A 10,182-nucleotide genomic window follows, 5' to 3' on the forward strand; every position below is an offset into this window, starting at 1 on the left:
GCCCCACAAATCTGGAGGTGCTGGCTTTGGACTGCAAACTCCACAATACATTCTCTTCATATCTCATCATGTAAAACAACTGAACAACCAACTTTTTTTTTTTCCTTTTTGGTCAAAGATGGGACTGGAACTCACTTTCTGCTCATTGGAAGGTGCCCTACCACCTGAGCCATGCTTCCTACACCAACAATTAACCTCCTCCCCGCCTTGTCTCACCAGCATCCAAAACCAAAGCCCATATTTTATCCCTCCTTCTCTCCTACCCACCTAACCCTTCTAGTACTGGGGCTTGAACTCAGTCTGGACACTATCCCTTAGCTGTTTTCCCCCTCAAGGCTGGTGCTCTACCACATGAGTCACAGCTCCATTTTTGGCTTTTGGGTGGTTAACTGGAGATAAAAGTGCGGCTGAGAGGCTGGGAATGTGGCTCAGCGCTACAGTGCTTGCCTAGCATGCATGAAGCTCTGGGTTCAATTCCTCAGCACCACATAAACTGAAAAAATCGTAAGTGGCACTGTGGCTCAAGAGGCAGAATGCTAGCCTTGAGCAAAAAGAAGCCAGGGACAGTGCTCAGGCCTTGAGTTCAAGCTCCAGGACTGGAAAAAAAAAAAAAAAAGTGTGTGGCAGATTTATTTGCAGAGGCTGACTTTGAACCTCAACCCTCAGATCTAAGCCTCTAGTATCCAGGGTATCCAGGAATACCTAGTGCATGTGCTTACCCAAGCTTAGGCCCCATCAACTTTTGTTTTGTTTTGCTGGTCCTAAGGCTTGAACTCTGGGCCTGGGGGTGCTGTTCCTGAGCACCTTTTGCTTAAGGCTGGTGAGCTACGGCTCCACTTCTGGATTTGCCTGTGACTAGAGAGTAGGGTCTCATAGATTTTCCTGCCTGGGCTGGTTTGGAAGCACAAGCCTCAGATCTCAGCCTTCTGAGGAGCAAGGATTACAGGCCTCAGCCATGTGTCTGACCACATCACTTTTCAATCTCTGTTCTTCCCTTCCTGGCATCATGTGCTCTGAGTGTGAGCTGCCACTGGGCTCAGGAAAGAAACTCTAGCTTCTTCTGCTTTGACAAGTCTGGGTTCTTTTTATCTTCTTCTTTTAGTAAAGGCCTTTTCATGTTTGTTTCTTAGGCTTTCCCCAAATACAAAACTGTCACTGTCTCTTATTTCTTCTAACTCTAGGGTACCAACTTCAAACCATTGTGTCAACTAAGTCAGCGTGTGTTAAGAACTTCAGTAAATTTAGGGCCATTTGGGCCTGCATTTGGAAGACTCAAATCCTCATGCAAAAACATTTTAATTTATATCCTGAGACAGTAAAACAAACACAAAAAGACAAGCTGCCTCCTCAGCTTTCCTTTCTCATTTTGGCTCAGTTAAATATATATATTATTAGATGTATACACATACATGTTAACCCACACCTTCTCCCCCTCTACCCGTTCCCGGTGTACCGGAAAGGACCTCCAGCCCTCACCTAGAATTCACCGCATTCATTGCATCCCGGCCAATCCCGGTTACTGAGGCAACTAAGTTTTTCTTCCTAAGGGTCACAGGGAGACACATCCTTCGGGCTGCCCTGGTAACCGTCCACAGACAAGGCTGGGAACCACGACTGCAAATTACTTACGCTCCTCCGAGGCTTGGGCTAGCGGCCGCCGGGGCGTGGGGGTGCAGCGTCCGGTTACACTCCTGACCCACTTTCTCGCCCCCTCCCTCCCTCCCCCTCCCGCCCTCTCTCCCCCTTCCCGCCCTCCCCTCCCCCTCCCGCCCTCCGACCGCCCGCCGCCCCTCCCCGGCGGGGGTGCTCGCCCAGCGTCCGGCACTGTCCCGGACGCCCGGAGAGCCAGCCCCGCCCCCACCACCTGCGCGCGGGCCCTTCCGGTCACGTGGGCCCGAGCACCTGTCGGCGACGTCACCCCGCAGCCCCTCCCGCCGCGCCGGGCAAAGCCCCTGGCGGACGGGAGCGGGAGCCCGGCCGGTCCTGGTTCCCGTCAGCCGCCCCCGCCCCGCGTCCCTCCTGCAGCGGCTCACTTTTGCAAAGTGCAAGAAGCACCTTGGCCTCCTGGCTTCCGCGTGGGTTCCCCCTCCGCCCTCCCCTCGTCCCCCTCCCCTCGTCCCTCCCTCCCTAGGTGCAACGGGGAGGTGAGCTGAGCCCGCCGCCCGCTCCCGCTGGAACCTGGGCTCCTGGCTGGCCTCGCGGGGCGGGGATACGGCCGAGTCCCAGTCGGGCCGCCCGGGCAGGGCAGGTAACGGGCGGTGACCGCGGGTGTGCTCGGCGAGCGGCCCGGGCCGGTCAGGGGGGCGGGAGCGGACGTCGCTGCTGCAACTTCTCAGCGGCCGAGCAGCTCCGCGACTCTGCCGGTGCCCCTCCCCCGCGGCCGGGCCGGGGCTGCGCCAGGCCAGCGGGGTTCTCGTGGCGGGGCACCGAGAGTGGGTGCCCGCGGCTGGGGAGGTGTGGTGAACGCCAACTGCGTCCCGGAGCCGGTTGGGGAGCCTGCTCTGGGGAGGGAGCACCCGGGCCCCGCGCCGCACCGGGTCCCCCGCAGCCCTGCACTGGCCGACGAGGCCACTGCAGCCGGGCTCGCGCGGGGAATGGGCGGGGAGTCTGGCGGCCATGGAGACCGCGTCGGGTGGATAGCCAGGAGAGGGCCGAGCGGGGCGTCCCCGCCGGCCGCGTCCCGCGGCGGATGCTGCGACCCGGGGAAGCGCGGGCACCTCACACAAGTTGTTCTTGCCGGGCTGCGGGCGGCCCCCCTCCGGAAGAGGCGAGGCCTCAGTTGGCGCTCCAAGCGAGGTGTCGGGGCCGGGACGAGGATGAAGGGAACCTCAGGGCCATCGGATGTCTTTTCTGAGGTTCGAAGGACAGCACGAAGCTCCGGCTGAACCCGTCAACCTGGAGAGCCTGGGGAGAACGAAACGAAACTCCAGGGGCGCGTCCTGGAAGACGAGCCCGAAGGGATTAAGCCTGGAGTTTGGGGGTAGCCTGGGATGGTATCCTGAAGTCAGCCCTCAGGGCCGCTGCCCCGGGTCGGGGGAGCGGTCATGGAAAGGTGACAGAAGCGTATGTAAACCGTGGAGGGGTGGGGGGGCTTGGATGGGGTTCTACCCTGAAGCGGAAGGTGCCTGCGGAGTCCAAGCTACCAACCCCACCCGTGCCCTGGAAGCAGACCTAACCAGCACCCTCCTCCCCTGCGCGCGCGCACTGCACCTGACTCGCAGTGGCTCTTAGTGGTGCATTACACCTCGTGCGGCCTGTTTCCTGCAAAGCTTGGGGCTTGAATGCAGGGCATGGGCGCTGTCCCTGAGCTCTTCAGCTCCAGGCTGGCGCTCCACCACTTGAGCCACAACACCACTTCCAGTATTCTGGTGGTTACTTGGAGATGAGAGTCTCACGGACTTTCCTGCTCAGGCTGGATTTGAACTCCGGTCCATCAGATCTCAACCCTCTGAGTGGCAAGGATTACAGAGGCGTGAGCCACTTGAGATTTTATTGGTGGTCTTAAGGGGTCATTTCAGTGGGAAGTAGAATAGAGAAGAGGCTGTCAAGAACTAGCTGCCGGGGGGGGGGGGGGGGTCTTCATTTAAAGAGACTTGTATGATCCCTGAGGATAAGCTGACAGTCCGTTCTGATGTGTACCTGGAAGTTACTTTTAAGCTGGCAAGGTCACTATAAAGAGGTGATCAATCTCTTTATTAAAAACAACAACAACAACAAAAACGGTTTAGTTCTTCTCAGTAAGGAACACCATAACCTTTTACCCCTTCTCCTGAAATAATTGCGAAAGTTTTAGGCCCAAGTTTTCCAATGCTGTTCCAAAGAACCGGATCCCCAGTATGTCTGTAGGTTATATATTTTTTTAAAGGTGTCCTGAAGTAATCATTCATCCGGTCTTCCCATTCTCAGATGTGCAGTAGATGCACACAGATAACATCACTGGCATGTTCTATTTTGTGACCTCTTTGCATGGAGTCCTGGTTTCACTGACAATCGTTTCCTTTCTTAGTGGTCCAAAAATAAGGAAGTTTGAGAAATCTTGAATTAAGCAAGTTAAAGCAAGTTCATTTGTTGTACAATAAACAACAGCTTAAGGCCTTTCAGTCTTCAGTGTGCTATGAGCTTGTGAATTACAAAGCAGCCGTGTTTTTTTCCTACCTATAAGAAATCTCATCACTTTTTGGTAAGGAGTATTGCTTAGGATTACTGTTCAGGAATACTGTAGGGCATGTGCAAGATTTGAAGTGATGGGGAATATTGGTGTTTCGAGTGCTTTAAGAATTAAGCAAGGGATCATTTGGGGAAATATTCAAAGGCAGAATGGTTCACCTACAGCTGGATTAGAATAGTTATATTTGTTTATTTAATTTTAATGTTATACTACCTCCATTATTTTGGTTTGCAAAAGTGAATTTGAATGCTTTATTTCATAGCTGGTGGTGTGGCTTAAGTGGTAGATTGCCTGTCTAGTAAAGTGTGAGGCTCTGAATTCAAATCCTAATACTACCAAAATTAAAAAGCTTTATTTGAATTTCACTGGCTTTTTGAGGGAGTTTGGGGATGTAGCTCAGTAGCACAGTGTGTGCCTAGCAGATACAAGCCTCTGGGTTCCATTTTTAGCATGGGGGGGGTGAGGGGGCGGAGCAAAATACAGCTGGCACTATGCTCCTAATTACAAATTCACCTAACTAATTACAAATTACAGATAATTACACGTATTTAGTTCCCGATGAACATTCTGTAAATAACCCATCAACTGGAGCTAGTTTTGCAACGTCGCTCAAAGTAAAAAGTGCTATGAATAAAGAGTTGGATATTGATACCCTAGGGCTTCACTCTTGCTGGGCAAAGACATAGTCCTCAAAAGTGCTTTATAACTAAGCTGCCCAATATCATACCTTAGGTTCACATACCTCAAGTGTGCTCAGAACCTTACATTAGCCTAAAGTAGGGTAAAATCATCTAACACAAAGCCTATTGTATAAAGTTTCAATATTTTACATATACTCACTGATGGACATTGTATAGACTTGATAGGAAGCATAAAGCATGATATCTAAAAATGTGAGCAGCACAGTGCATGTTCCTCTTCCCCTGGTGATTGCCTGGCTGACTGGGAAAAGTCTGTGAGACTCTTATCTCCAATTACCATTAAAAACAACAACACCATAACAGAAAGTGGAGGTGAGGCTCAAGTGCAAGGGCACCAGCCTTGAGTGGAAAAGCTGAGTTCAACCCCCAGTACCAGTACTAAAATAAATAAATATTCACGAGGAATATTTCAAATACAGATAATAACAGACTATGCTTTTATTATGAAATATATAATGCACATCTACATATATTAACTCATCTCACAATGCAGTAATCCTGCGTGAAAGATGAAGTCAACCTTCCTCTTAAACAGCATATTTACCCATTCATTTATGTAACACCACTGACTCCTGCTAAGCTGTAGACATTGCTTGGGCTTTGATGCTAGAATGACAAATATAAAAGCAAACCTGTATAGATGTTTATGTTCAGCAGGAGAGATGATATGGTAAATAAATAATTGTAATACATTGTGATATTGAAGCTTAGATTTGTGTAAGAGAAAGTCAGGATCCAAGTAGTCTTATGATTTCAATATGCCCAGATGTCTTCTATGATACATGTGCTTTCATCTTGCAAATAATACGATATCCCTCAGTATTTGAAGGAGATTGGTTCCAGAACCACTCCTTAGACACCCAAATCCATAGATGTTTGAGTCTCATATGTTCTTTGGCATCCTATTTTCATAAAGCCTTAGTACACTGTGAATATATATATATACATACATACATATATATGTATGTATACATATACACACACACATATATGCCTTCCATTGTCTCTGGATGACTTATAATGCCTGACATGATATAAATGCTATGTGAATAGCTGTTATCCTGTATTGTTTGTGAAAAGAAAAATGGTCTCTACATGTTCAATACAGATGCAATTGTTTTTGGATAGTTTCCATCCTAAGTTGGTTAAGTCTGCTGATGTGGAACACTTGGATACCTAGGGCTGACTATATTTGAAATGAAGTAAGCATAAATCTTGAATCTTAAAAGCCAGAAAGAAATTTAGAGATTACCTGTGCTTACCGCTCAGTTCACAGGCCTGAACACTGAGACATAGGACTGACACCGTAGAGTGATATAATGATCAGGATAAGAATCAAGCTTTTCTTACCCCCAGCTCAGTGCTTAGTGTTCAGTATGGAGCTTCCCTGTGGTAAAAGGTAGTGAGAAAAAGCCTCTGTGGCATTTGTTTCTACTGCTGGCAGTGTGGGCCCATCTCAGTAAAGGCCTAGGGAGATTGTTGAATTTGTGAAAAAATGCCCTGTAACTGAAGACTTATTTAAGGAAATATTTCTCAAAGGAACAAAGGCGGTTCAAGTATGTGAGTTCCTTAAAAACAGCCATTATTACTGTGTGCTTGTGGCTCACGCCTATTATCCTAGCTAATCACGAGACTGAAATCTGAGGATTGTGGTTCAAAGCCAGCCAAGGTAAGAAAGTCTGTGAGACTCATATCTACAATAAACCAGCTGGAAGTGGATATATGGCTTAACTGGTAGAGTCTTGAGCAAAAACACTTAGAGAACATGAGACCTTGAGTTCAAGCCCTAGTACCTGCATAAACAAAAATAATCCAGCCACTATCCTTGAAGTAAAAAATATATTTGACTTAAAAAAAAAGACATTTGGGGAAATTTGAGTACTGATTACATATTAGAGCTTATTCAAGAGTTAGGTTACTGGCTTAACAGTAACAATAACAGTAACAATAAGTTACTGCACTATAAAAGACTTCTTAGTCTTAGACGTATAAAGTGAAATCTGCACTGAAAAGATAGGGTGTCATTTTCTTTTTGACGGATGTGGGAAAATAATATAGATGAAAAGCATTGTCATATTATGGCATTAGGTGATAGGTAGCTGAGGACCCATTATAGTATTGCTGTACTTTTGTGTATTTTTAAATACTTATAAAATTAAAGAACTTTTAGTTTTGTCTCCATGAAAGAAAATTGGCCCCTTCAGTATTTTTTCATAGAAAGAGATGAGTTGCTATTTAAGAAAGCCAATGTTCTTCCTGTTGACTGTGAAGTTGATTCCAAAGGCCTGTCATTGTCCAGTCTATAGTATGACTTACTAAAGGCCTCTTTGTGACCTAGAAGAGTTGATATGCAATTGTTTCTTATTTTAAGATTTATAGAGGGGCTGGGGATATAGCCTAGTGGCAAGAGTGCCTGCCTCGGATACACGAGGCCCTAGGTTCGATTCCCCAGCACCACATATACAGAAAATGGCCAGAAGCGGCGCTGTGGCTCAAGTGGCAGAGTGCTAGCCTTGAGTGGGAAGAAGCCAGGGACAGTGCTCAGGCCCTGAGTCCAAGGCCCAGGACTGGCCAAAAAAAAAAAAAGATTTATAGAGGGGCTGGGGATATGGCCTAGTGGCAAGAGTGCCTGCCTCATATACATGAGGCCCTGGGTTCGATTCCCCAGCACCACATATACAGAAAATGGCCAGAAGTGGCGCTGTGGCTCAAGTGGCAGAGTGCTAGCCTTGAGCAAAAAGAAGCCAGGGACAGTGCTCAGGCCCTGAGTCCAAGTCCCAGGGCTGGCCAAAAAAAAAAAAAAAAAAAAAAAAAGATTTATAGAGCTGGTTTATAATGCTGTATTAGTTGTATGAGCAATCTGTGTAAAACACATGTGGTAGCTATAGTTCTGATTCTGTGTTTGAGTGACTTTTCCCCTCCATTTCTATTCATATAAGGTATATCTGCATCTGGAAACTCAAAATATCACAAAGACAGCATGATGAATGTGGTTAATTTAAAGGACAGATATCACTGATATTAAACGCAAGGTTTCCATCATTCAATAAATATTTGATTGGTAATGCTTTAGGTTGATAAAGAGTCTAGAAAACAAGGACAGGAATGGGATTTCCACACATATAGAAAAGAATCTTGAGTTCAAGTTGAAACCAATTCATTGTGTATAGCGGAAAATAATGTTTGGGGTTTTGTTTTGTTTTGAGACCTGACTTGCTATTGTAGCCCAAGTTGACTTTGAACTTGAGATCTTCCTGTTTCTGCCTTCTGAGTACCATCATCTTGCTTAAGTGACAGAAAACATGTTAATGGTGTGTGAACACTTCTCCTGCTTTCACAACATATTTCCAAATCAGTGGTTCCCAGTTGGTGCCAGATAGTCTCTCAGGGGCACTGAGCTATGGCGAACATTGGCACATCTAACTTTCAAATACACATCTAACACCTCCCCTACACTGAACAATGACAGTATTGACATAGAAAAGCACCCAAACTGCACATGTCTTTGTCACTGATTAAGAAACTACAAATTTATTTAAAAGTTTTTCCAAGTTTATACTACAATTATGTTCTTGTGTATCTTTAAAACCAACGCATGCTAAAATACAGCTACTATTTTTTTTTTTTTTTGGCCAGTCCTGGGCCTTGGACTCAGGGCCTGAGCACTGTCCATGGCTTCTTCCCGCTCAAGGCTAGCACTCTGCCACTTGAGCCACAGCGCCGCTTCTGTCCGTTTTCTGTATATGTGGTGCTGGGGAATCGAACCTAGGGCCTCGTGTATCCGAGGCAGGCACTTTTGCCACTAGGCTATATCCCCAGCCCTACAGCTACTATTTTTATTTATTTATTCTTTTACTTATTTATTTTTATTTTGTAACAGCATTGAGGCTTGAACTCCCAGCCTAGGTGCTGTCTCTTAGCTTTTTTGCTCAAAGCTAGAGCCTTACCACTTGAGTCACAGCTCTATTGCCAGCTTTTTTTTTTTTTTTAATGGTTAATTGGAGATAAAAGTCTTGCAGACTTTTCTGCCTGGTTGGCTTTGAATTGTTATCCTCAGATCTCAGCTCCTGAATAGCTAAGATGATAGGAGTGAGCCACTGTTGCTCAGCACAACTATCTTTTATAGAGGCGGACCAACAGAAGAAGAACAACTCTCTGGGTGAGATAGTCTCTTCTTTGTAACCTTATGTAAATGTGTGCATTTGTGTGTGTTTATGTGTGTGTGTATATATATATACTATTTATAACTATATGTATTGTGCATGTATATATGTGTATATATATTTATGTGTATGATATTTCATTGCTCATCAATTTTCCATCATTGGGACAAATTGCCTGGGATAATGAACTTAAGCACAAAACATTAGTTTGACAGATTCAGAGGCTTTAGTTCACAATTTTGTGGCCCTGTTGTTTTGGGTCTGTGGTAAGGTAGGGCATCATGGCAGAAGTGTGTGGCAAAGAGAGAAACAGGGAGTGGCTGAGGTCCCAATATCCTCTTCAAGGATATTTATGGCACCCCTCCCCCACCCCCAATAATGTGGCACTTTTTCTAGGCCTCATAGGCTGAAAACTCCAATACCTCCCAAAAGAATTGTGGGGCTTTGGACCATTCTTTCAACATATGGGCCTTTGGAAAACACTTCACACTTGAACTCTAACAATGACCTCAGACACAGAATGGTGCCTTAGATAATTTTATGTACTGTGTGATTTTCGAATTCTATATGTAAGTGTCATATTAGAATCCAGCCATCAAAACTGGAAGCTCTAGGGCTGGGGATATAGCCTAGTGGCAAGAGTGCCTGCCTCGGATACACGAGGCCCTAGGTTCGATTCCCCAGCACCACATATACAGAAAACGGCCAGAAGCAGCGCTGTGGCTCAAGTGGCGGAGTGCTAGCCTTGAGCGGGAAGAAGCCAGGGACAGTGCTCAGGCCCTGAGTCCAAGGCCCAAGACTGGCCAAAAAAAAAAAAAAAAAAAAAAAAAAAAAAAAAAAAAAAAACTGGAAGCTCTAGGCATCTGTCTTTGCCACTTTTTTCTACTTATGTAACATGCAGTGTTTCCTCAGTACTCATGATCTCCACATCTATGGATTTCATTGCGAGTAGAATTTATTGTTTTTTCTTTTTGTGCCAGTACTGGGGCTTAAACTCAGGACCTGGGCATCATCCCTTAGCTTTTTCAAGGCTGGTGCTCAGCCACAAATCTCAACTTTCCTGATCAGGTTGGCTTCAAACCATAGTCTTCAGTTCTCAGCCTCCTGAGTTACTTTGATTATAGGCGTGAGTCACTACTAAATATTTTCT

The 10,182-nt window shown here is 46.2% G+C and overlaps 1 long non-coding RNA gene across 1 annotated transcript; it reads left to right on the forward strand.

Annotated features, from left to right (window-relative positions):
• The first annotated feature begins 411 nt into the window (after positions 1 to 411).
• LOC125353095 lies at positions 412 to 9,593 on the forward strand. The gene is made up of 3 exons (XR_007211262.1): positions 412 to 423; positions 4,047 to 4,049; positions 9,336 to 9,593. It is a non-coding gene; the product is annotated as an uncharacterized LOC125353095 (long non-coding RNA).
• The last annotated feature ends 589 nt before the right edge of the window (positions 9,594 to 10,182 follow it).

This window comes from Perognathus longimembris, chromosome 6, assembly GCF_023159225.1.
Source record: "Perognathus longimembris pacificus isolate PPM17 chromosome 6, ASM2315922v1, whole genome shotgun sequence".
Taxonomy (NCBI): domain Eukaryota; kingdom Metazoa; phylum Chordata; class Mammalia; order Rodentia; family Heteromyidae; genus Perognathus; species Perognathus longimembris.